General features: G+C 37.0%; 1 long non-coding RNA gene across 2 annotated transcripts; it reads right to left on the minus strand.

The window, feature by feature from the left end:
* Positions 1-24378: 24378 nt before the first annotated feature.
* On the minus strand, positions 24379-24967 carry LOC149262786 (uncharacterized). 2 transcript variants are annotated; one of them, XR_016249576.1, is made up of 2 exons: positions 24849-24967; positions 24379-24619 (listed from the first exon to the last, which is right to left on the minus strand). It is a non-coding gene; the product is annotated as an uncharacterized LOC149262786 (long non-coding RNA). The 2 variants fall into 2 exon arrangements; XR_016249577.1 differs by having other exon boundaries at positions 24513-24619; positions 24811-24948.
* Between the last annotated feature and the right edge of the window lie 2596 nt (positions 24968-27563).

Genomic DNA, 27563 nt, shown 5'->3' on the forward strand with positions numbered 1-27563 from the left:
AAGTATCTCTCTATTTTAACTAGCTCAAAGAAAAAAATTAATATAGCAAAGATTAGAACGAATTCTCATGAGCTCCATAGTGAAACATGTCGTTGGGCAATTCCTAAAAGAAAAAAATTAATATAGCAAAGATTAGAACAAATTCTCATGAGCTCCATAGAGAAACAGGTCGTTGGGCAGTTCATAAAATGCCATGGATGGAAAGGATCTGCCATATATGTGAGAATAAGAACATCGAAGATGAAAACCACTTCCTCTTAGAGTGTCCCGCGTACAACCACATTAGATCTCAGTTTCACAATCTTTGTTACAACACTGACCTTCCTAGCCTTTTACAATGTCAAAATTATAGTGAGCTTGGGAGGCTTCTCTCCAAGCTTTTTGAGCATAGGAATAAAATCTTAAATCAAAATAAATAATTTGTTTCTTTAGGACCAATAGACCAATGTTTGGTCTTAGCGAACGTTAACCACCACCACCATCATCATCATCATATATATTCTAAACAATAAACAATGTTGGATATAATTAAAAACAAACAAAAAAAGATACATATTTGGTTAGTTTTAATTAAAAACATTAAAAAACATCAATATTCTCACTCTCTTAACTAAGTTTGTTGTTGATATTACAACCACATATGAAAGAGATGTAGTAAAAATATTTTACTCACTCTTAGCAAAAAGATAAAATATTTGGATGCTCACGTGAAATAACATAATATTATATCAATTTTAAAAGTTCTAATTAAAAACATTAAAAAACATCAACAATCTCACTCTCTCTTAACTAAGTTTGTTGTTAATATTACAACCCTATATGAAAGAGATGTAGTAAAAATATTTCACTCACTCTTAACCAAAAACAAAATATTTAGATGTTCATGTGAAATAACATAATTTGTATCAATTTTAAAAGAAAAGAGCATCATATATGTGTGTAAAATGCACAATTCTTATACTCTTTAAAAATATTCCAAATATAAAACTTGAATAAACTATCTTAATATGTGCATTATCAACTTTATACATATAGATAAATAAATAAATGTATAAAAAATATTTCAACTTGAAAAGTATAGTAAATGAGAATAAAAAAATTTAGTTATTTCCTAGAATAATCAGAGGTATATGTATTTTGTTTAATTTTTAATTGTGGCATTTAAAAAATATTGATAATAAAATAAAAATCAATATGGGCTATAAATTAAATATTTCAATGGGAGAGTTAAGTGATTTGATGTTTATTTCAAAAATTATTTACTAATAATCAAGATTGCAAAAACATTTTACATGGACAATAGGATTTATAACAAATATTTTAATGAACTTATGAAGTATATATTTCTATGTCCAATATATACATATTACATATATTTAAAAATTATATGTATTTATCATATAAAACACCTCGAAAACATAAATTTTTATGGTTAAAATATTTCAATAATTGAAAAAATAATTTATTTTGGTTAAAACATTTTAAGTATTATCACTATTCTATGTTTTAGCTCTTTTTGGGTTTTTTTTTTATCATTTGAGATTTATCAAAAACTTGTTAAATTGTAAATTTACTTTGTGTAATCTATGTAATCCTAGTGCTCAAAGGGATTTTCAAAGAGTTAAATGCATTTATACATTCAAAAATGCAATTTAAACTATGAAAATATATATATATATATATCTGTGTGTGTGTGTGTGATGATGATGATGACCAATGACATCTATCGAACCTTCAAAAAAGAAATCAATTGAGACATTTTAATATTTTATTTCTATGATCAAGTAAAATGGAAAGAAGTGTTCCTACATCACTATAGTTTTCCTCGTTGAACAAATCAAGAAGGTTGGTAGTGTGTCAAACGTTTTGAAAATAGACCAAATTCGAGTTTCACATCGAAACTCATAGGAGTTAGTTCTTATTTTTCCAATGTTCATTTTCTTCTTAGCACTGATCAAGACAGAGATAATTTTGGTTCGCAAGAGTGTGATTGATAATATCCTTATAATACCTTAGTTTCATTTTCCCCTCTAACTCCTTATCATCCCAAAGTTTATTCTTAAATTTGGAAAACCTTCATTAGGAAGTATTAGTATTTTTAATATTATGTTTGTTCTCCAAAATGATCTCCTTTAAACCCAATATTCCAACCAAAATTGTACATCCTTGTGTCAACCCAACTTGAGCGAGAGAGGGATGAAATCTCTTGAAATGTAAACTTTTTTTCAAGGTTTGCAATCAAAGAGATTTAATATCTCTTAGCCATTACTAAATTAGTGGTTAGGATTGATATATGCTTATTAATGAATCGACATGTCACTTGTGTAAATTTAATAATTCAACATGTCACTTATGAAAATTGAATTTCAATTGAGAAGATAACATTTCTCCCATCCCCTAGGCCAAAACCCAATTGACATGGAAATAGCTAATTAATTTATAATATGTTTTAAAGGCTACAACTACCCTCCAAAATTTTGTCTTGGATTCATTTTGGAACCTCTCTACCAACCATCTTCAGCGACATGTCTTGCACTATCCAAGTACATAGGCTTCAGTTAAGTTTCAATGGCTTGTCAGTCTGTGTTGTTCAACTTCTTTGCCTCCCACCCGCAGGCTAACATTCTGGACTTAGCCATTTTCTGGTTGAGGTGCTCCCCTAGAAAATTGCGCAATTCTGGAGGGGAACCAGCCTTCCCTCTAAAAATTACGCAATCCATCTGGGCTGTCTATTGGGCTCTAGAAATGTGCAATCCAGCTAGGCAGCCTTCCCTCTGGAAAATGCGCAATTCATCCCAACACTGGGATTCAGCTAAAAAATTGCACAATTCTAACTGACAACCAAAGCTTCAGTCCAGAAATTACGCAATGCATGAGGGATAGCTAGACTTGCTCAGCCCAGAAACTGCGCAATTTTCATTCACATGCTCGCAGGTTGTTACATGTGCTCTCAGGTTCACTGGTCCCCTCCAAGACTAAGCAGTCTTGATTTACATGCATAGGTTCTTTTTTCCACAAAAAAAAAAATCTAAAAAGCAACACTAGATTTTAGGGATCCATTTTTAACAGTTGGAAGTTACATGCACAAATCATTTTAGAAACCTCCTGCCAAGTGTCATTTTTCCCTAGATTTGTGGCATGTGCGTCATAACCCTCGATCTTCTCAAACTTATTTATTCAATGCTTGAGAGCTCATTCCTCACATCGATATTGGAGATCTGACATCCCACATCGCATCCAAAAACACTCTACACATTCCACTCAACTTTTTCCAGGTAAGTCTGGTTTTTATGTGTTTTGCTGATTTTCTATCACTTTTTGTATTTCACTTTGTGTGGATGTTATTTGTTAAATTGGTTTTGTTGAATGCTTGTTGCTTATTAATGAATGTTAGCTTATATAAGCATTGCTTCATGTTTTTCATTGCATCTCACTGATGTCAAATGCATGGCATTGTTTATGCACTAACAGTCGTCATTCCGGCGACTCGCTTCACACACATCCTTGTTTCCTCATTTTATGAATCATGCACTCATTGTTTGCATGCATGATCATTCACTCTTGTTTTCACTTAGCTTCACCATGCATTCATACCTTTTCATATTTTCAGTCGCCCGTCGGCAATGTGCATTTCTAAGAGTGAAGGCTTTGCCTTCCTACTAAAAAAATGTGCAACTCTAGCCTAGCACTGGCCTCCAAGCTTTCTTTGCTTAATTTGGTAGGCATTGCCTTGCTGGCCCCAGAAATTGCACAATGCAATTTCCTGGGTTTGTGTGTCCTTGCCCACTGAAATTCAGTCCTTAGTAGGTTAGGAAAGACTATGCATTGCATAGTTCCAACAGTCAGTCAACCTCCTGACAACTGAACTGTGCCTTGCACAGTTTTGGCAATCAATCTCCCAACCTCCCAGTGAAAATTGCACAATCTTCCCAATCAATCACCCGGGTATGTTGCATGTCAGTCCTCAAAGTTGTTTTGGTTTTCAATTGACAAATTTATTGCTACGAGTGTTGTTATGTCTCCAGGTATCTTAGGTGTTCGCCTGTCACTCAGCACTACAAGTAAAATGGCCTCCAAGAGAGTAGGGTCATCGAACGCCGTTGAGAACGCAACTGGAAATGTTGTGGAACAAGTGTCCATGAGTTTCTCTATGAAGACACCAAGTTGTTCATAGATAAAGACATCAAGATGAAATGGCAGGAAATCGATGACACCTTCTCAGGAACATTTGAAGAAAATCTAGAAGACCACAGGATCTATGTCAACATTCACAAGTATGTCTTGTACCAGATTGCATGCAGTGATCCCGCGGTTCCATGCGCAAACATCATCCTCTGGATTGTCTCACATATTTATCCTGAGACAATGGTGTTGAGCAATGCCAGTGGAACACAACTTGCTACTTTCAGGGCGAAGGAATTTCAGGGTATGTATCATTTGCCACAGTCGGTGATCATAATGGAGAAACCCTTCAACAAACCCAACAACAGTGCAAACTCAAGAGATATATAGAAGAACTTGGTGAAAGAGCCAGGGAAGTTCAAGACAACACACATCCAAATTTACAAGACAAAGATATTACAGAAGGCATATCAATACTTGGTCATCTTTGCATGTTGCTTATACAGCCAAGAGAGCACAGAGACCTTCCTGTAGAGTTGGGTGATTGTGTTGGACCAACTGGTCAGCGAAAGAAAACCTTGCAACTGGTCTGACATGTTGGCTCTCGGGTTGAAAAAACAGGTGACGAAACCCCGATATCCGCCCAAGAGTCAACAAGAAAAGATATACATGTTCGCTTACATACTGGATGCAGTTTGTCCCTTTCAATAGTTCCCAGGGTTAGGTTGGGCATGGACAGCTTCAAAAACCTCTGATCACACTTACTGCAGATTATTCTCCAAATGCGACATCCGTGAAGTTATCATACAGTTGTCAGACCACTTTGTCACCCTAGTGTACAGAATGATATTTGAACAAGATCCACCTTGCATGTCACAAGCAGTGATGGAAACACTAATCGACATAGAAAATTGGTATGTCTCACCCCTTAGCACCTTCATACGAATGTACAGCGCGAAGAAGGCTCTGCATGTTTTATCTAAGTTTTCCATGGACAAGCTCGTCATGCAAAAGGTGTCATATCACATCTCGACAGTGTTGTCAACGAGACTGCACAAGAAGAAGAAAGCACCTTGGCTCGCTCTTCCTTTGCAAAATCTCAAGCATGTTGAGGCCGAGACAGAGCAATTCAAAAGATTCACCTTCAGCCCCAGAAGTTTCAATCTGTATGACCCGCATGGCTTAGTGAAGAACCATTATGTGAGAGTGCAACATCCTTAGATCCACAGGGGCATGTCATTGGCCAAAAAAAGACCCATGGAAATACTTTTATCACTTCTCTAAGCTCAATGAACCAATTGGCATAGTTGTAGAGTGGTTAGCAAAGCAAAGAGAAACAACATCATCAGCAGTAGCAGAGGGTAACAGACCTGCATGTGACAAATGCAAGAGAAAGGTTCTTGACAGTTCAAAGGCAGAGCAAAGATGCAAGTTCAAAGCAGATCCACTTGTGTTGAAAACAGTTTTGGAGATTGATGCTAAAAGGTGACAGTGCGACAAGAGGATCGCACAAAGGATGAGAGAGAAATAGAGGTTGGAGGAAAAAGAAAAAGAGTTGCAAAAGTTGAAGCAACAACTCAGGCAAGAACAAGAGTTGCGCATAAGAGAGAAGCACAATAGGAACGGGGAGAACAGGAGGCACAACATGCACATATTGTTGAAATTGTGCCCATATAGCTTATAGACTCATCCGAGCAGCGGGCACAGAGAAGACAAGGTGAGAAGTCACAAAATCAGGACTTAGCTCAAGAGATTGAACAGATGTTATAGAAGATGGACACGGATACGGTTCAGCCAGAGTCAAATCAAGATATTGATCTCATGCCTCGGAACCAAGAGGTCGCCCCACCGACGTCACCAAATCCAAAAGCAGAGCAAGTCCCAAGTGATCAAGAAGACACACAGATCCTTGAAGACGATCTGGAAGCTTAGATGCACAACGTATCTTTCAACGAGTCACAACATAGAGTTGTGCAGTCGGGTAGAGTGCCCACTCCAGATGTCCATATATCTCCAACCCAATGTGAAGAACAAGTGGTTGTATATGATGTACACAAGCATCCAGCGACAATGGTCGATGCTACTAGAGCATATGTTGAAGCCACCAGCCCGAGTGTTCGATTCTTGATTGCAGAGAACGAGCGTATGGCCAAGGAGTTACAATTGGCCATGCAGGGAGGAGAACAAGTCACATCATCTGCTAGAGCAGAGTTGAGGAGAGCAATACTGGATCAAGTATAGCCTCTCAAGACATTGATGTGGATGTTGTATTCCAGATTCTTCATTGTGCATAAGTCAGTTGTCCATCTCAACGGTTGGCAGTGGCGTTGTGCTAGGAGAACACTCATCTTGTCAAATTTGTACACTGTTGTCGATCAAATGCAAACATGGACAATGAGGTACAAAGGAGCCCAATTGCATTTTCCAAATATGATGAAGCCAAAGGCAATAGAGTTGAAGGTACGCATCCAAAGTCAGACCTGGAACTATGAGGAACTCCCACATCTCATCACCAATGTGCAGATTTCACATGCACGGGTGTTTAGGAACATGGTTGTCATTGTGCGCACGCATGGAATCCCATCCATTGGAACACTCACTAAGGTAAAGCCAAAGAACCAAGTCCGACTGGAATTGGACATGTACTTTGATGAGTTGATGAGCGTAGCCACCAGTGAGACTTGGAGATCAGTGCAGACACTATGCGTTAGTATGTTGTTGGTCCGACTGCGCTCAAAACTATGATGCGCATGTTATAAGATGAGTTGGACAGAGGTGCCAAATCAGTGTACCTGGATGCAACAAAAGCAAGAGTTCACTTTCAACAGGATGTCGCCATCAAACACGTAGAAACCATAACGAACTAGCAAGTTTGGCATCAATTCGCCATCGTCGATCATCGCGAGGATGTCGAAGAGTTGGTCTTCCCACAGTTGTCCAAGTCTTAGTGATGTCTTGCATGGCTTACTCAAGCCTATATTATCTGACATGGATACATGAACAGATTTTAATGTAACATATTGTAATAGTGAGAGACCATGTGTCGATAGTAGAATGTAATAATCATGTAGTAGTTGAAGAGTCATGAGGGTAGGTGAAAAGTCACAAAGAAGAATGTCAAGGGTCACCGCACCCTTTTCTATTTATAAAACCTCATAACTCATTGTACAAGCTTTTAGGACCCAAGATTCCTATAGGTGTATCTTAAAGAAAGCTTGGAGTGTATTGTAACAAGTCTTGGCTTCTCCACAGTGCAGAGCTAGTATATCTCTTTTGGAGCAGGGGACACTGATTGTAACGTTCCGCTGTCAGAACTAGTGGTTGGTCATAGTTGTATGTATGATTAGATCTTTCACTTTCTTAATATAACGGAGCCAACATGTTTCATGCATATTTTGTTGTTGTAGTTCAATTGTCTTGGTTACTCTAATGATATATGTAGTTGTTATTTACGCATGTATGTATGGACTTTTCTGTATATGTTTGTATGAATCTTATCGAAATCTGTTGTTGGTACAACCATCACTTTGAATTGTTGGCTAACCTGCTTGCCATATTGTGATGTCTTGTTGTTCGTGTATTCTATTTCAAGTTATGTGCTATCAAAGGTTTCTAAGGGGTGCACTCATCCCCCCATTCTGTGTCACCTTTCATGCATCTTCCCTAACATGTTGCTCATGTCACACCCTTGCTACCAACAAGGGCATCTTACTCACCTCTACACGCAACCGCGGTCAAGGCGATACTGTACCACCCATTGCTGAGACTCCTACACCAAACAATGTGAGGTCAAGTTGGGACTTCTTACAGAGGAGGTCCCTTGACATGTTGGCAGGTCCAACACCGTCAACATTTCTGACACTAGGAGGCCCAAATGACAAGATGAGTCCTCACATCCTGTTTTGAATCTTCGCACATCTGTCATGGATATTGTTAGACTCCTCCCTTCGCGATGTCTCTCCAATGCTCAACCTGTTGATATCACGAGGGAACTGTATGATCTCTTGTCGGAATTCACGTACACTGGTTAAGGCGAAGTGGTCTGGCCTGAGTACTTACACAACTTCCTTGCATTCTTGGAGTATGCAAATGAGTTCGATGAAGTCTAGGTCATTTTGTTGCTTTCACACACACTTCACGAATCCCCACAACAATGGTGTCGCAATCTACCTCACGATTGTGTGCACTCACTTGAGCAGTTTTGTGATCTAATCGAATCTACTTCCATCTTTTTTATCATGAGCCTCTTGAACAAAAACTATTAAAACAACGGACTCTGACTCTGCATGAATCACCTATGGATTTTTGGCAACGCTTCCGTGTACCTCTGTTTGAAGCTCCAAAAAACCAGATGACAATCCAATATCTTTGGGACAGATTCAAATATTGCCTTCACAAATCATTATATCCCAAGATGAAGTTGAAGTTCAAACCCTGCTCATCATACTTCGGTGATGGCGCTACACAATCATAAGCGGACACAGTCGCTGTCACAGGTGACTGTCCGCCTTCCCGTCATCAAACAGTTCCACCACCACAGAGTGATGTGGAGAACATGCACACACACGTCTATTTCACTGTCACATCCTCCAATCATCATTTCCCTCAATTTTCGTGCAGATTTGGTTGTGAAGCCCATGGATTGTCACATGCATTTGTTACCTCAGCCTCCGTCTTTGTGTTCTGTTGATCCTTCGAACTGCATTGTCTTGTGTTCTTCTGTTCCAAACTCTACACCTGTTGTGAACGAGGATCAAGCCATCGACGAAGTTAGTGTTAAACAACCAATCTGCGTTGTCATTTATGATGAGTATGCCTAAACATCAACCCGCAACAAAGGATGATCTCCTTCTATCTACGCCTCCTCTGCTTTTTCTTGATATCTTTGGTGATTCTGTTATCTCTGATTTCCCTTGTGTAAATCCATCCACGGATGCATCCACTGTTGGTCATTCGTAGAACACACTCGATGTCAGTGCATCATTCGACAGCGGAGAGGTCAAATTATTCATTGAAAATCCACTTGGATTTTCATCGACTTTTTCTAGAAATGGAGAGGGTAGACATTCTTGCTTCTCATCTACCCCTCTGTTTGATTTATTTGATCATGAAGATGCTCATAAAATCATTGATTTCTTTGATCATAGATGTCGTGAAACATTTACTCTCATATTCGATCCGGATGATGATTCTATCATTGTTTATCTTTCAAAGCCACATGTTTATGATGATCTATCTATCGACGAAATCGAAACCCCACAGACTGTCGAGGCACTTCAACGTGCGCTGATGGTTATGTCAAGGCCTCACTGTCCTAAAGTAGGTTTCACTTCCGATCAGGAAATTGTTGAAACACCCAAGGCTCCTCATCACTCATTTGTATGCATTAAATATCAATTTAACACACATTTCGCTTCCTCCACTCGAATTACATGATCCCATCGCTATGCATTGGAGGAATCTTACACAATAAGCACACTTGCGCGACGCGAGTTATCTATGTTTCTCATGTTTGCTTTCATGTCACAGTCAAGATAGTGCATATACTTAACATTTGCATGCAGTGTAGCACAGCAACATGGTAAGTCCACAAAGTGCATGTCATGCACTTTCAATTCTTCCTTTTTCGTGGGCGCATTTAAGCTTGAAATGTGTTTGTCTTCATTATTATATCTTTCATGTTTTCTGGTTCACTTGATTGCACTGTTTTCAAACCATGCCTTCACCAACATGGGTCAACCAATGCATCGATGGTTGCATTGGAAGTATCACTTCACGTGATCAAGCCCATGCACCATTAGCTTAGGAGTAGGAGTAGTGTTCGTTTTATGAGTTGTTTTCTTGCATGCATGTTTGCTTTCTTGCTTTCTGTGTTTGTTTGCTTGTCTGCTTACTTTGTTTACTTACTTTGCTTTCACATTTTGCTTCTGCTCTTTGCTCTTTTGTTTGTTTGCTTGTTTACGTCTATAGATTAGTTTCGCATGAAACCGTGCAAGACTCTTGAAACAAGGAGGGTAAAGTAAAAAAGGACTTGTACAACTATCAATACTTGGGTATCTCTTGTCCTATCTCTTTAAGTAGAACTCGTTTTCAGTCAATGATACACCAATGGAAAATATGTTATGTTCAAAATGAACCTTGGGGAAACACAATGCTTGCGCGCTAACTAGTATCACCTACTCTAGTCGGTTGTTTTTGGGTTAACCCTTATCAGCTCAGTCGAGTAAGGTGAGGGGGGAAACCTTGACAAGTATGTCAAAAGTATATACAAAGTAATTCTCTGAAGGAACAACCTCTTTTTCTCTCTATAAGTCGGGATCCCTCTTCCGCCTCTAAAATGAATAAGTTCTATGCACAGCTTGAAAAATTAAAAATGAAAGTAAAAAATTTTGAAAAATAGAAAATGAATAAAGTGATGCAAGTAACTTTGTTGGGGTACTGACCAAGCTCTTTGGCAGCAGAGCGACGCTTGTGTTCCTGTGCGACTTTGTCAAGGTACTGTCCAGGTCTGTTGGCAGCAGAGCATCACTAGAGATTAAACTTAAACTTTAACTGTCATATTGCTTATGTACCCATATACCCCTCATCGCCAATCGAAAAAACTATGTTGACTTGGCTTGGAACGTGTCGACCGACCATAAGCAGGCAAGTGCTACATCTTTCAATCAATGCGTCAATGGTTGCGTTGGAAATATCACTTCACGTGATCAGGCCCATGCACCATTAGATTAGGAGTAGGAGTAGTGTTCGCTTTCTGACTTGCTTGCTTGCATGCATGTTTTCTTTCTTCCTTTCTATGTTTGTTTGCTTGTCTGCTTGCTTTTCTTACTTTGCTTTTGCATTTTGCTTCTGCTCTTTGCTCTTTTGTTTGTTTGCTTGTTTATGTCTATAGGTTAGTTTCCCATGAAACTGTGCACAACTCTTGAAACAAGGAGGGTAAAGTACAAAAGGACTTGTACAATTATCAATACTTGGCTATTTCTTGTCTGATCTCTTTAAGTAGAACTTGTTTTCAGTCCATGATACACGAATGGAAAATATGTTATGTTCGAAGTGAACCTTGGGGAAAACACAATGCTTACACGCTAACTAGTATCACCTACGCTAGTCGGTTGTTTTCGAGTTAACCCTTGTCAGATCAGTCATGTAGAGTAAGTTGAGGGGGGGAACCTTAACAAGTATGTCAGAGGTATATAAAAAATACTTCTATGAAAGAACAACCTCTTTTGCTCTCGATAAGACAGGATCCCTCTTCTGCCTCTAAAGCGAATAAGTGCTATGCACATCTTGAAAAAAAAAATGAAAATAAAAAAATGAAAATAAAAAATGAAAGTAAAAAATGAAAGTAAAAAAAAAAAAAAAAATGGAAAATGAATAAAGCGAAAAAAGAGAAAGGCTTCCTGCATAGAGAGAAAATGCAAGTAACTTCGTTGGGGTACTGACTAGGCTCTAGCAGCGGAGCAACGCTTATGTTCCTGTGCGACTTTGTCAGGGTACTATCCAGTCCGGCTAACAACAAAGCATCACTAGAGATGAAACTTAAACTCTAACTGTCATATTGCTTGTGTACCCATATACCCCTCAATCCCCAATCGAAACAACTGTGTTGACTTGGCTTGGAATGTGTGCCAACCGACCAAGAGCATGGAAAGTGCTACATCTTTCAATCAAGCTAGTGTGGAAACCAAGATTATCTAAGAACTAAACAATACTTTCAAAGGAGTTAGACTTGATTTTCACGAAACAAGGTCCATTCAGAAAACTGGAGTTATAACAATGTGTCGCCAAGTGTTGTAGCGACTACAACCACTCCCCAAAACGATTTGGAGGTCCCTACCAACCATCCTCAACAGCATGTATTTCACTATCCAAGTACATAGGCTTCAATTCAATTTCAATGGCCTGTCAGCGTATGTTGTTCAACTTGTTTGCTTTCCACCCACAAGCTGACATTCCAAACTTAGCCATTTTCTGGTTGAGGTGCTCACTTAGAAAATTAAGCAATTCTAGAGGTGAACTCTCCAAAACGATTTGGAGGTCCCTACCAACCATCCTCAACAACATGTATTGCACTATCCAAGTACATAAGCTTCAGTTCAGTTTCAATGGCCTGTCAGCCTATGTTGTTCAACTTGTTTTCCTCCCACCCGCAAGCTGACATTCCAGACTTAGCCATTTTCTGGTTAAGGTGCTCACCTAGAAAATTACGCAATTTTAGAGGTGAACCAGCCTTCCCTCCAAAAAAATTGCAATCCATATGGGCTGCATGTTGGGCTCCAGAAATGCAAAATCCAGCCAGGCAGTCTTCCCTCTAGAAAATGCGCAATTCAGCCCAACACTGGGCTTCAGCTCAAAAATTGCGCAATTCTAACTGACAGCCAGGGCTTCAGTCCAGAAATTACGCAATTCATGAGAGACAGCGAGGGCTTGCTCAACCCAGAAACTACGCAATTGTCATTCCCAAACTTGCAGGTTGTTGCATGTGCTTTCAAGTTGACAACGTCACACCAAGACTGAGCAATCTTGATTTGTATGCATGGGCTACTTTTTTTCGAAAAAGTAAAAAAATAATAAGCAAAAATCATCTCTAAGTTTTAGGGATCCATTTTTCGCAGCTGGAGATTACATGCAAAAGTTGTTTTAAAAACCTCTTTCCAAGTGTCGTTTTTTCCTAGATTTGCGGGATGCGTGTCATAAACATCAATCTTATCAAACTTATTTATTTGACACTTCAGAGTTCATTCCTCACATTGATCTTGGAGCTCTGACATCCCACATCGCATCTAGGAGCATTCGACATATTCAGAGTAACTTTTTCCGAGTAAGTCTGTTTTTCATGTCTTTTGTTTCTTTTATGTCGATTTTTGTATTTCACTTTGTGTAATTGTTGTTTTCTTAGTTTTGTTGAACATCTGTTGTGGTTTTAATGCTTATTATCTTGTAGAATCAGTGTTTCAAGTTTTTCATTGTATCTCACTGTTGTCTCATGTATGACATTGTTAATGCATTGATGGTCGTTGTTGCGACGACTCGCTTCACACATCCTTGTTTTCCTGTTTTATGAATCATGCACTCATTGTTTGCATGCACGATCATTCACTCTTGTTTTCACTTAGTTTCGCCATGCATTCAAACTTTTTCATGTTTTCAATCGCTCGTCAGCGGGTATGGGCTGCCTTGGCCCAAACCTTGCCTTGTTCGACTAGCAATGCACATTTCTGAGAGTGAAGGCTTTGCCTTCCTCCTGAAACATGCGCAAATATGGCTCAGCACTGGCCTCCAAGCTTGCTTTGCGCAATTCTAGGAGGTAGTGCCTTGGTGGCCCCAGAAATTACACAATGCAGTTTGCTGGGTTTGCATGTCCTTACCAATAGAAATTGCACATTGTGCAATCTCAGCCCTCAGCAGGCCATGCTGCACTGTGCATTGCGTAGTTCCAACAATCAATTAGCCTCCTGACAACCTGGATTGTGCCTTGCGCAATTTTGGCAGTCATTCTCTCAGCCTCCCAGTAAAATTTGTGTAATCTTCCCAATCAATCACCCGAGTATGTTGCATGTCAATTTTCGAAGTTGTTTTTGTTTTCAAATGACAAATTGTTCGCCATGAGTGTTGTTATGTCTGCAGGTATTGCAGGTGTTCGTTCTTCTCTCAGAAATTTAGGTACAATGGCCTTCAAGAGAGTAGGGCCAAAGGACACCGTCGAGAGCGCCACTGGAGATGCAATTGAACAAGTGTCTATGATCTTGCATATCTACGAAGACACTAAATTGTTCATAGATAACTACATCAAGATAAAATGGTAAGACATAAATTACACCTTCTCAAACACATTCAAGGAAAATTTGGAAGACCACAAGGTCTATTTCAACATTCACAAGTCTGTCTTGTACCGAATTGCATGCAGGTATCCCACATTTCCATGCACGAACATGATCCACTACATTGTTTGACATACCGATCCTAGGACAATGGTGTTGAGAAATTCCAATGTAACACGACTTTGCTACTTTTAGGCTGAAAGACTTTTAGGAGATGTATCACTTGCCACATCCGGTGATCACAATGGAGAAACCCTTCAACAAACCCAACAATAGTGCAAACTCAAGAGATATCTAGAAGCATTAGGTGAAAGAGCCAACCAAGTTCAGGGCAACACCCAGCTAGGTTTACAAAACAAAGATACTACGAAAGGCATATCAATACTTGGTCACCTTCACATGCCGCTTATATGGCCAAGAGAGCACAGAGACCTTCCTTCAAAGTTGGGTGATTGCATTGGAACAACTGGTGAGTGAAAAAAGACCTTGCAATTGGTCCGACATGTTGGCTCTCAAGTTGAAAAAATAGGGAATAGAAGCCCGACATCTGTCCAAGAGTCAACAAACGAATATATACATGTCCACTTGCATACTGAATGCAATCTATGTCCGTCAATAGTTCCCAGGCTTGGGTTGGGCGTGGACACCTTCGAAAACCTTTGTGCACACTTATTACAGATTGTTCTCTGAATGTAGCATCCGTGGAGTTATCATACAATAGTCGGACCACTTTGTCACCCCAGTGTATAAAATGATATTTGAGTAAGATCCACCTTGCATGTCATGGGCAACCATGGAGGCATAGATCGACATAACATATTGATATGCCTCACCCCTTAGCACTTTCATATGAATGTACAGTGTGAAGAAGGCTTTGAATGTTTTATCGAAGTTTGCCATGAACAAACTCGTCATGCAATAAGTGTTATATCACATCTAAACAGGGTTGTCAGCAAGACTGCACACGAAGAAAAAAGAACCTTGGCCCACTCTTCCTTTGCGGCTTGGGTTGTAGGAAATACGGAATCTCAAGCATCATGATGCCGAGACGGAGCAATTCAAAAGATTCACCTTCAACACCAAAAGTTTAAATTTGTACGACTCACATTTCTTAGAGAAGAACCACTGTGCGAGAGTGCAACATCCTTGGATCCAAGGGGCGTATCATTGGGCCTGAGGAAGACCCATGGAGATACTGTTATCACTTCTCTATGCTCAATGCACTGGTCAGCATAGCTGTAGAGTGGTTAGCAAAACATAGAGAAGCAACATCATTAGCAGTGGCATAAGGTAGCATACCTACATGTGACAAAGGCAAGAAAAAGGTTGTTGACAGTGCAGAGGCAAATTAAAGTTGCAAGTTCAAAGCAGATCCACTTGTGTTGAATGAAACTTTGGAGATTGATGCTAAGAGGTGACAACACGACAAGAGAATCACGCAAAGGCTAAAAAAGAAATAGAAGAGGGAGAAAACAATAAAAAGAGTTGCAACTTGAAGCAACAACTCATAAAAGAATATGAGTTGCGCAAAAGAGAGAAAGAAGTGTAGCAAGAACAAGTACATCAGGAGGCGCAACATGCACAAATTATTGAAAGTGCGCCCATACAGATTAAAGACTCATCCAAATAGCTGGCACAAAGCATACAAAAGTGAGAAACACGACTTAGCTCAAGAGATTGAACAAATGCTAGAGTAAATAGACACTGATATGGTTCGGTGAATCAGATCAAAATATTAACCTCATGCCTCCGAACCAAGAGGTCACCCCAACGACTTCACTAGATCCGGAAGCAAAGAAAGTCCCAAGCGATCAAGGAGACACAAAGATCCTTGAACACTCTGAAAACTGAGATGCACAACATATATTTCGATGAGTCACAAAACAGAGTTGTGTAGTCATGCAGAGTGCCCACTTTGGATGTCCATATATCTCTTGCGCAGTTTGAAAAACAAGTGATTGTATCTGATGTGCGCAAGCATCCAACAACATTAATCGATGCTACCAAAGCATATGTCAAAGCCACCAACTCGAGTGTTCGATTCTTGATAGCGGAGAACAAACGTATGGATAAGGAATTACAAGCGACCAAGAAGGGAGGAGAACAAGTTACAGCATCCGCCATAGCAAAGTTGAGGAGAGGGATACTAGATTAAGTAGTCTCTTGAGACAGTCATGCGGACGTTGTATTCTAGATTCGTCATCGTGCATAGTCAGTTGTCCATCTCAATGATTGACAACAACATTATGCTAAGAGAACACACATCTTGTCAAATATGCACATTGTTGTCAATCGAATGCAAACATGGACAATGAGGTACAAAGGAGCCCCGTTGCATTTTCCAAAGATGCTGAAACCAAAGGCGATAGAGTTCAAGTTACGCATCCGGAGTCAAATCCGAAATTACGAGGAACTCTTGCATCTCATCACCAATTTGCAGGGTTCACATGCAAAAGTGTTCAAGAGCATAGACGCCATTGTGCACATGCATGCAATCCCATCCTCATCAAGGCGAAATCAAAGAACCAAGTCCGACTAGTGCTGGATATGTACTTTAATTAGTTGATGTGCGTAACCACCATCACAGACTTGGAGATCAGAGCAGACTGTTAGGCCCCTATACTACTAGTGTAACCCCTTATTGTTATTAGTATAACCCACTTATTATATTGATGTACCCATGTAGTGCCCATATTGTTACTATTATGCCACATAGAAGCCCACCATTGTTACTGTTGTGCCCTACAATATTATTGTTATGTAGGCTTTGATTGTATTGGGACCACTTAAACTCCTATATATAGAAAGGAGGTATTTTCATTTGTATCATCCAAGAATTGTTCATTTATGTAATGTAAAGGAGGTTGCCCCCTCGAAGAGGCTGAATTCTAAGGCGTGGATCTCTCTTTTCTATCTTTTCTTGAGCTGGTTTCATAACATTTGGTATCAGAGCTTTGGATTCTAGGGTTTCGCTGCTCCAAACAGGTCATCGTGGAATTTTCGCTATAACTTTTTTTCTATGACGTTTCAGAAGTCGCAAAAAAACCCATTTGCGAAGAATTGGCGTTGAACCTTGGGTCCGAATTTCAGATCTTTTCGCGCGATATTTTCGGAGATATGATCTGCGGAAGTTGGTCCTTTTGCAGACTCCTGAATTACACTCAAAACAGGTGACCTGGGGAAAATCGTAATAACTTTCTTTCTGAGCATCGGATTGAAATTCTGTAAGAAGGTACAGAAAGAGGACGGACTGTAGTTTCGGTTTATATATTTTTCAGAGTCAAAGGTTGAAACTGAGACACGTGGCACTTCATACAAGTTCGTTCTACTGAACTAGTCTATAATCAGATCACTGCGGGAGATTGTGCATAACGTTTTCTTGGAGAATCCAATTTGGATCAGACTTGTGGCATTGGAAAGAGGACACAGAGGGCTACTACAGGTCACAAGTTCAGAACTTAAAGATCTGAAAGTACAGAGTTACAGTCGTTTCAAGGTAGAGCTCCTAAAATCAAGAAAACGCAAGATGAGGAAGTTTGATGGCAAGGATCCGGTAAATTGGATACTTCAGATGGAGCAATATTTTGATATACATGGTGTACAACTGTTACAAAAGGTATGTATTGCATCTTCATATTTAGACCCAGATCAATTTTTATGGTACAAAGGGCTTTGTTCTCGTAAAAAACTTGTTATGTGGTCAATTTTCACGGAGGAAATGATAGCACATTATGAGGATATAAAGAGCAACACCTTCTTTAGAGCAACACCACAACAATTGGAAAGAGTAAAAGGGTTTTGTGACATAATGGAAAGCAAAATTATGGAAACCAAGAAGCATACCCCTCACAACTATAAAGATGGAAGTGTTGTTTCTCCCAGCCTTCCACAACCTACAAAGGTTACACCACAACAATTGGAAGAAAAAAGAGAAAAAGGGCTTTGTTACAATTGTGATAGAAAATGCACTAAAGGTCATAGGTGTGCTGAGAAGAAATTATTTTACATAGAATATGAAGAGGAGGAAGAAAAGGATCAAGAAACATCAAAAGAAGAGGATATACGTCAGGACACCACCCCAGAGAAAGAAGAAATGAATCAGACCATATCTTGTAAAGCATTGGCAAGAATTACCACTCCTCAAACTCTCAAGATAGAAGGACATATCAAGAAGAAAAAGGTGCAAGAAGTGAAAGATCACATCGAGAAAGAAGAAATGAATCCAACCATATCTTGTAATTCAATGGATGAAATTACCACTCCTCAAACTATCAAGTTAGAAGGACACATCAAGAAGAAAAATGTTCAAGAAGTGAAAGATCACATCGAGCATCAAGAAATGAATCCGACCATATCTTATAAAGGACTGGAAGAAATTACCACTCCTCAAAAGGTAGAAGGACATATCAAGAAGAAAAAGGTTCAAGTAGAAAAATATCATATCGAGCATCAACAGCAAGTTCTCCAACTTTTAAAGGATAACGCCACTTCGGTGCAAAATCAAATGAAACAACAGGTAGATCAACATCGTAGTGAAAAATGTTTTGATGTGAGTGATTGGGTATTTTTACTGCTACATCTCAAGCAAGCTATTTATGAGAAGGAAATGTTGGCAATACTACATGCACTTAAAAAATGGAGACCTTACCGAATGGGAAGACGCTTCAAGGATGAGGATGTGGAAGCATTGTTTTGTGCTATTTATATTATCCAACCAAATTGGATAGATGAAACAACGGATGAATGGAAGAAGAACGAAGAAGTATGGCCACTTATTCAAAAGTTGCAAAAGATCCCAATTCAAGCAATATTGCCAGAAATTGAAGAGGAAGGAAAAATCATATTGGAACCTGGAGCAGTCATAGAAACAAGAACCCGACAGCTATGAAATCGATCAATTTCAGAGTATCTCATCAAATGGAAGAACTTACCCGCTGAATATTCCACATGGGAGGACAAGAATTTTATATAGAAGCATCAAGAACTACTCAAGCGTTGAGGACAACGCTTTCTGAAAGAGAGGGGCATGTTAGGCCCCTATACCACTAGTGTAACCCCTTATTGTTATTAGTATAACCCACTTATTATATTGATGTACCCATGTAGTGCCCATATTGTTACTATTATGCCACATAGAAGCCCACCATTGTTACTATTGTGCCCTACAATACTATTGTTATGTAGACTTTGATTGTATTGGGACCACTTAGACTCCTATATATAGAAAGGAGGTATTTTCATTTGTATCATCCAAGAATTGTTCATTTATGTAATGTAAAGGAGGTTGCCCCCTCGAAGAGGCTGAATTCTAAGGTGTGGATCTCTCTTTTCTATCTTTTCTTGAGCTGGTTTCATAACACAGACACTATGCGTCAGCATGTCGCTGGTCCAGCTGTGCTCAAGACTATGATGCACATGTTATCAAAGGAGTTGCACAGAGGTGCCAAATCAGTGTGCCCAAATTCATGAAAGCAAGAGTTCGCTTTCAACAAGATGTCCCCATCGAACACACAGACACCATAACAAACTACCAAGCTTAGCATCAATTCCCCGCCATCGATCATCGCAAGGATGTTGAAGAGTTGGAATTCCCACATCTATCCAAGTCTCAATGATGTCTTTCATGGCTTCCTCAAGCCTATTTTGTCTCACATGGGTACATGTGCATATTGTAATGTAACATCTTGTAACAATGAGAAACCAAGTGTCAATAGTAAAATGTAACAAGCATGTAGTAGTTGAAGAGTTATGAGGGTAGGTGAAGAGTCACAAAAGGAAATATCAAGGGTCACCCCACTCTTTGTTATTTATAGAACCTCATAAACTCATTGTACAGGGTTTGGGGAGCCAAGCTTCATATAAGTGTATCTTAAAGAAATTTGGGAATGTATTGCAACGAGCCTTGGCTTCTCCACAGTGCAGAGCTAGTACATCTCTTTGTTGGAGCAGGCAGTAGTCACTGTAAGGTTCAGTTGTCGAAACTAGTGTTTGGTCATGGTTGTATGTATGATTGGATCTTTTACTTTCTTAACATAACGGACTCAACACGTTTCATGCATGTGTTATTGTTGTGGTTCAGCTATCTTGGTTACTCTTATAATATATGTAGCTATTATTTACGCATGTATGTATGGAATTCTCTGTATATGTTTGTATGAATCTTATCGAAATGTGTTTTTAGTACAACCATCACTTTGGATCGTTGTCTAACCTGCTTTCCAACTTGTGATGTCTTGATGTTCGTGTATTCCCTTTCACGTTGCGTGTTATCACAGGTTTCAAAGAAGCGCACTCATCCCCGGTTCCGTGTGTTAACACCTTTCATTCACCTTCCCTAACTTGTTCCGCGTGTCACACCCTTGCTACCAACACAAGGGCATCTTACTCACCTCTACGTGCAACCGCAACCAACGCAATACCGTACTACCCACTGCTGGGTATCCTACACCAAACAGTCTAAGGTCTAGTTGTGACTTCTTACTATGGAAATCCCCTGACATGTTGGCCAGTCAAGCACCATCAACATAATATAATGTCAAATTCAAATAAACAAATAAATAACTCACCATCCAAGTTAACTTAGAAAACTAGATCAATGAATGAAAGAAATACTTACACCAAAAGTAATTGCATGGAGAGGAGAGAGCAGTGTTGAAATATAGTATAGGGAAGATATTGAACAAGATGAAAATAAATTTACATTTGATTTTACTATCTAATTTATAAAAAGTAATTTTATGTAATAAAAAATTTATAATCATAAAATAAATGAAAGATAAAAAAACTATCGTACCAACAAAATTAAATATCTTATGATTTAAGAAAAGAAAAAAAAGTTAGAATTAATTTTAATCTATAAGTTACAAAAAAATATGTTAAAATTCAAAACAAAATTATGTTAAAATTATGTTATAAATTTAATTGTAATTATGTTCACATAGTGTAGTTTAATTGGTAATTTCCTATATATGCAAAAAAATAATAATAATAAATAAATATCTCATGATTTAAAAAACGATTAGAATTGATTCTAATTTATAAGTTACAAAATTTATGTTAAAAAGCAAAATAAAATTCTAGTTTAAATGTAATTGTAATTATGCTCAACTAGTATAGTTTAATTGGCAATTTCTTTGATAATGAAGTGAAATGTTTCTCGAGATTATAGATTTAAATCTCTCAGTGAGTCAACAAAAAAAAAATCATTAATTAAAATTGTTTTTCAAAATATTTATTAAATAAATATCCATTATTGTGAGAAGCTAAAAGATTACATCCTTATTATATCAATTAGTGAGCCCTAAACACTCTCAATGTTCGACTCAATTTTCTAGATACTTTACTCTTGGGGTCAAGTTCAATTCTCTAGACATTGTACTCTTGGGGTCAAGTTCAATTCTCTAGACAAAGTTCAATTCTCGAACAAAGTACTCTTGGGGTCAATTTCAATTCTCTAGACATTGTACTCTCGAGGTCAAGTTGAATTCTCTAGACAATGTGCTAGTAGAAAGTGATCATTTTCCTTGTAACTGAAAAAGATTAAAATATCTTTCATTTGTCATTGATATTACAATTTTCACTCACATAAATAAAATATTTTGATATCCATAACATAATTTTATATCAATTTTAAAGAGCCATAAAGTAACTAAAAAAGGAAGGGAAAAATATACTTTTAAAAATTATTTTTTTTTAACTTTATAAAAAAGAGTGAAATAAATATATATTTTACTGTTTAACCATAATAAAATATTCAAACATGTAAAAAATTAAAAGTACTTAAAATTTTAAAACCAAAATAAATAAATAAATATTTTAATGTTAAACATAACAAAATATTAAGTATCTAAAAATTAAAAGCAATTAAAACTTTAAAGAATAATTTTTTTGTTTATAAGAGTACAAAGAAGACACATAATTCATCTCATTTTTAATATAAAATTAATATCTATTATTAAAAAATATTAATAATAATAATTCAAGATAACTTGTAAATAAAATATCATAATATTAATATTAGATAAAATATATTTAATATTTTAATATTCATATTAAATAAAACAAGTGTATCAACTATATATGTTATAGTTGGTTAAATTTAAAAAATGGAGATATATAAAAACAACTATGGGTATTTTATATAAATCAATTAGAACTCATAATTCTTTATGGTTAAAACTTTCTAAATAGTCTTATTATTCAACATCATGGTTTTTTTAAAATATTTTTTAATCAATTTTATTTAAAATAAAATGTAATAATAATAAATTTCACATAAGAGAAAACTTAACCACAAACCTATTAAACATCTTAAAAAAATTAAAGTCAAACTCAAAATACAAACATAAATACAAACTTACTAAATCTATAATTAACTTACCTCTATACTAATTATTATTTTCAACATTCCAATTTTGAATAAAAATCCCTAATACAGAGATTAGGACGACGAAGGAAGTGAGATCCAGAACATCCCAAATACAATTAATACATAGCTTAGCTTATTGAGATGGATATGCAAAGGGAAAAAGTCCCAATTAATACATTCCTTATTGACATGGACATGCAAAGGGAAAAAGTACTTATGAAGGAACCCAAGGCTTTCCAGCACACACATATAATAAGAATAATATGCTATACTTGAGTGGCATGATAGACCAAGGTTTTGTTATATGGAGAGTGTGATTTGCTTTATTTAGTACGTCACCAAATGCGAACAATTGCATTTCCTTGTAAGATATATACCAAGAAGTTGCATCGGCCATGGTTATGCTTCATTCCTTCCTGGTATCACAAAATCAACTTGGGCATGAAAGAAATATTAACAAGTAGAAATATCTAGCTAGCTATGGGGGGTTTGGTCAAATTATTGTAATTTTTGAAATTTTAAATTTGATTGGAATAAAAATGTTAAATTTTGATGTTATGGTTTAAAAAAGGATTTTGACTAATCTTTACTAAGATTATATATAGATTGAGCATTGAAAAATTTATAAAACACTAAAATAATAAAATATCCACAACTCAAATTTATAATTTGAATAAATCATAATACTTATAATTCCAATATATCAAACAAATTATACTTAAAAATATATATACCCAAAAAAAACCCTAACCTATAAAATAAGCAATTGCCGCGTACTGCCACGGATCAACCTCGCCAGTGTGAGACGGTTAATGCGTGGAGGAACTGCCCATAACCAGCTAACATTAATGCAATACAACATACTATACTTGCATTCCGTACAGTACGGCAAATTGAGCCATTATGTGTCCAAAATCCTCCATACATATGTGTAGCGTGTAATAAAAAGATTTAATAATCTCCTCTCCTCTTTTTTATTTAACTATGTTATGTACGAAGCATCATTTTTATATCGTGAGGGGTTACTCTACTTTACTTTACTTCATATTAATGTTCCACCAAAACACAGACCCCTATGTATGTATAGGAACGCTTTTGCATCAGATGAGAAGATGATGGTTTGGTGGTGGAATAAGACGTGAAAAAGTAGGGGAACGTAATGGACTCATACGGGTGGTGGTGGTGGCGGCATCTATGAAGAAAGCGTTGTTGATTCATCATAAGGAATAATTATTTGTATTTGTTGATTCATCATAAGGAATAATTATTTGTATTTGTGTAAGTGCACCAATACCCAATACTCTTATGGCATAACATGTGAGACCAAGGTATGAGAACGCTACTCCCCATCGTTACACTACACTACTCAGATGCAATGGTTTTAATGATGTAACTTTTAAGTTACAAGGTTGTCTTCAAAAATATAGCACTTATGGCCAAGGCATAGAAGAATAGTAAAATCAACTGAAACGAAACACATACAGCAGGCAGTGTTGCAATATTGCAGGTGAAATGAAAAGAAAAAACACTAGTTATTGTTACTTCACGAAATCAATCATGAGATTGGTTCCATGGATTCTCTCTTTCTTCCAAAATTAAATCAACGATAATGGATTCTCTCTTTCTCTCTCGCTCCAAAATTAAATCAACGATAATGGATTCTCTTTTTCTCTCTCGCTCCAAAATCCTAAGGTAGTTGCTTCTTCCATGGAAGGGGAAGGGGAAGGGGAAGGGGAGAAAGAAATTAGGTTAGGTTATTTGGTGGTAGTCAACGTCTGAGGCGGAGGGAAGGACGAGGTCATATGTTAGAATGGTATTGGCTACTTAGGACAAGGTCATATGTCGGAATGATCTTTTTCAAGAAGTTGATGAAGCTTTTTAGCCCACATCACAATCAGCCACCATGGCCTATCTATTCAAAATTTATATATATGTTAAAGAAGAAAGATTACCAGGCGGTGCAAAGAAATGAGATAAAAGGTGAACTGAACACCACTTATTTTTGTTCAAATAACCTTGTTGCCTCCCTTATGAGGAAGATGGGTTGAATTGTTAGCATACCTGACTGACTGAATATGGATTTGATAGGTTGAAGTCAGAGAATGAATGAATATCGCAAGAAAACATGGAATGGAATGGAGTGGATGAATGTTAGAATGTGATATTGGCACGGCTCAATCAGATCACAAGACCAAATTCCGTGGGCGTTACAATCCGATTGAGCCTAGCCAACATCACATTCTTTCTTTCAGCTGCTGCAGACCCTAACCGCCCTTTCCTCCCGCTTTTACAACACTGTACCATCTGCCTGGAACAGATTTCACAGAAAAACACAAAACAAGAATTAAGAAGATTCTCGTAACAAATTTGGAGCAAATGAAAAACTATTCATTCAGAAGTTTCTCGTATCTGTTAAAGCCAATTGGTTGCTTCGCGTTGTAATACTATAACGCAGAGAGCCCAAAACGAGAAAATAATAATAATAAAAGAACAAAATACCAGTTTTAACGGCATAGCGTGAGGGGCGGAAATTGCACCTGAGAGCCGGGTGCGCAGGGTAGTACCGCCTGGGGGCCTGTAATAATACCATAAACAAACAATGGAATGGAATGGAATGGAATGGAGCCATCAGTTGAGTTGAGTTTAGGCTACTCTTCCTTCGGGCCAAAGGCTTACCTACCCTTCCTTCCATATTATTTTCAAAAATTAAATGGAGAGAGAGAGAGTGGGTGAAGACTAGATCTTGAAAAAGATTATGATGCATTTAAAACACCGTGGGCCGTCTGTGTCTCTGTCTCTGTCCCTGTCGCTGTCTTTACAAAGTGAAACTTTCAATGTAAAGGCAAGGGAGCCGGTGAGATGTCGATATCGCAGTTATGAAATGGAGGGAAGCCTTAATTAATATATTTCATTCCTTGTCGGTGGACCACAAGGATTTCGTTTCGCTTGCCGCCCTCCCCTCCCCTCCCCCTGGGTCCAATCCACTACAGGTCAAGCCGTGGCTCAGCCTCACCGTCGTCACCACACCCACACCCCCACTCTTACACCCTCCCACGCACATCAACTTATACCTATTCTACTGGATCCCACCTATATGTTTTTAACTACCTGTTACTTACTTTCAAAGTATGCCCTACTACTCTTAAAAGTTTTTCACCTAATATATATTTTTAAATAAATAATGAAACATAACATAACTTTTCATAAATGAATAAAACAAAATAGTTGTTGGGTGTACCCCTACTTGATCTTAATCTTACGTCTCCCAATACGCCCCCGCTTTAACCAAATTCAACTCACATTTTCACACGTATTTCTCCTGCCATGCCATGGGACTAACGATTAAGGAACTAGTACATTCTTTTTATTTAAAAAATAAAATAAAAATCCTATTAAAATTTGGTACTCGTTAAAATCCAACGTACTAAAAGCCTTTTTAAATTTGGGTCTTATGCTATGCATGGTTTTTTTTGTTTTGAGATCTTCAAAATCTTTGAAGTTGGAAAGAACTAAATTATTAGCATTTATTTATGGAATAATTTTCATAATTAATTTTATGTAGACTTTGTTATCTAATTTTTTTATCTTAAAAGAAGTTAATTAGTTTTTTATATAACACATACTTTAACCTAATTCTAAGCTCGAGAGAAGGTTTTTAATCTTATTTAGGGTTTTTCATGACAAAACACATAATTTTTATTTTTATATCTATATTGGGTGTTTAAAATTTTTAAATATATATATTTTTTTAACTCTTTGCATATTAAAGTGTCTTTTGTTGTTATTTTTTAGTAAAATAATTTTTTTATGAAATTATTTCTTTTGGATCATTAGTCTGAGGAATTTTTTCCTTTTAAATGAAGTTGTTTTTAATAGAATGAAGTAATTTTATAACAAATGGACTCTTTTTTAGGCCATAAATTTAATAAGAATATTATAGAATTTTAACTATATGTAAAAGATACCATGATCCAAGACGTGCAATAATAATCCATATCATAAAAAAATTAAATCAACACTACAAATCAATGGAACCATAAAATGACTTTTATTAATATATGACATAATATAATAATTCATTAATATATGTGAACTACCCGTTCATATATCTATACATACGGACAAGTTCGCATACATTATTATTATTATGCAAAAAAAATTAAGTGAAAATGAATCACCTGCAACGTTCACTTACTTTTATAATGGGTCGTATGACATGAGAACAAAACCATCTAGAGCATTACTTGCATGGTTAACATAGTCCATGTATTCACAGAAAGGTAAGGGTATGTCATGTCATATAACAAACATAGTGGTAGATGAAAGGTGGGGCCCCATAAATAGTTAACCCATGCCCTTGGTACAATATAGAATAATAAGTTCATGACCTTGGCCTCCACTTTATGTAGGATGAACAAGGTCCCTAATCCTAGCCATTAATGGAATTTTGAGGTCTAAAATGGGCCTCCTAAGGAAATAATTAAAATACTAAAATAATAAGTTCATGACATTGTCTCCACTTTATGTGAGATGAACGAGGTCCCTAATCCCAACCATTAGGTGAATTTTGAGGTCTAAAATAGGTATCTTAAGAAAAATAATAAAATAATAGTTAAAATATTAAAATATTGGTAATAGACTTTTAAAGAGAGAAAAAAAATAAAAAAACAAACAAACAACAGACAAACTATTTTTATTTATTATATTTTTGACTTATCTTCTTGTAGCTTTACTTAAATGTCATGTGTAGACACATGTTGGATGCAAAATAAACTTCTACATCCAGCGAGTACCCACTTTGCATGCTTCTAAGTAAACCCTCATTGAAAAAAGTTGAAAATACATGAAAACGTGTTCTTTTTCATGTATTTTGAAGTTTTTTTAATGTGGGTCCACTCAAAAGCATGCAAAGTTGTTACTCATTGGAGGTGGAATTTAATTCTACATCTAGCAGGTGTCTAAACTTGACATTTGAGTAAACCTACAAAAATAAAAATGGAAAATAAAATGAAAAAAATAAGTAGTTTTTTTTTCTCAAAATATTCTCCTTTGGGGATGACATCATCATCTTGAATCCACGCGCTTTTTCCTTCTATTTTCAACTTTTTCCAATGTGGATCTACTTAGAAGCATGCAGAGTGGGTACTTGTTGGATGTGGAATTTAATTTTGCATCCAATGGGTGTTTAAGCATTGACATTTAAGTAAAATTACAAGGAGACAAACCAAAAATACAATGAAAAAATAAAAATA

The sequence above is a fragment of the Pinus tabuliformis genome, chromosome 6, assembly GCF_031772625.1.
Source record: "Pinus tabuliformis cultivar Carrire ecotype Pingquan chromosome 6, CPIR1, whole genome shotgun sequence".
NCBI lineage: Eukaryota > Viridiplantae > Streptophyta > Pinopsida > Pinales > Pinaceae > Pinus > Pinus tabuliformis.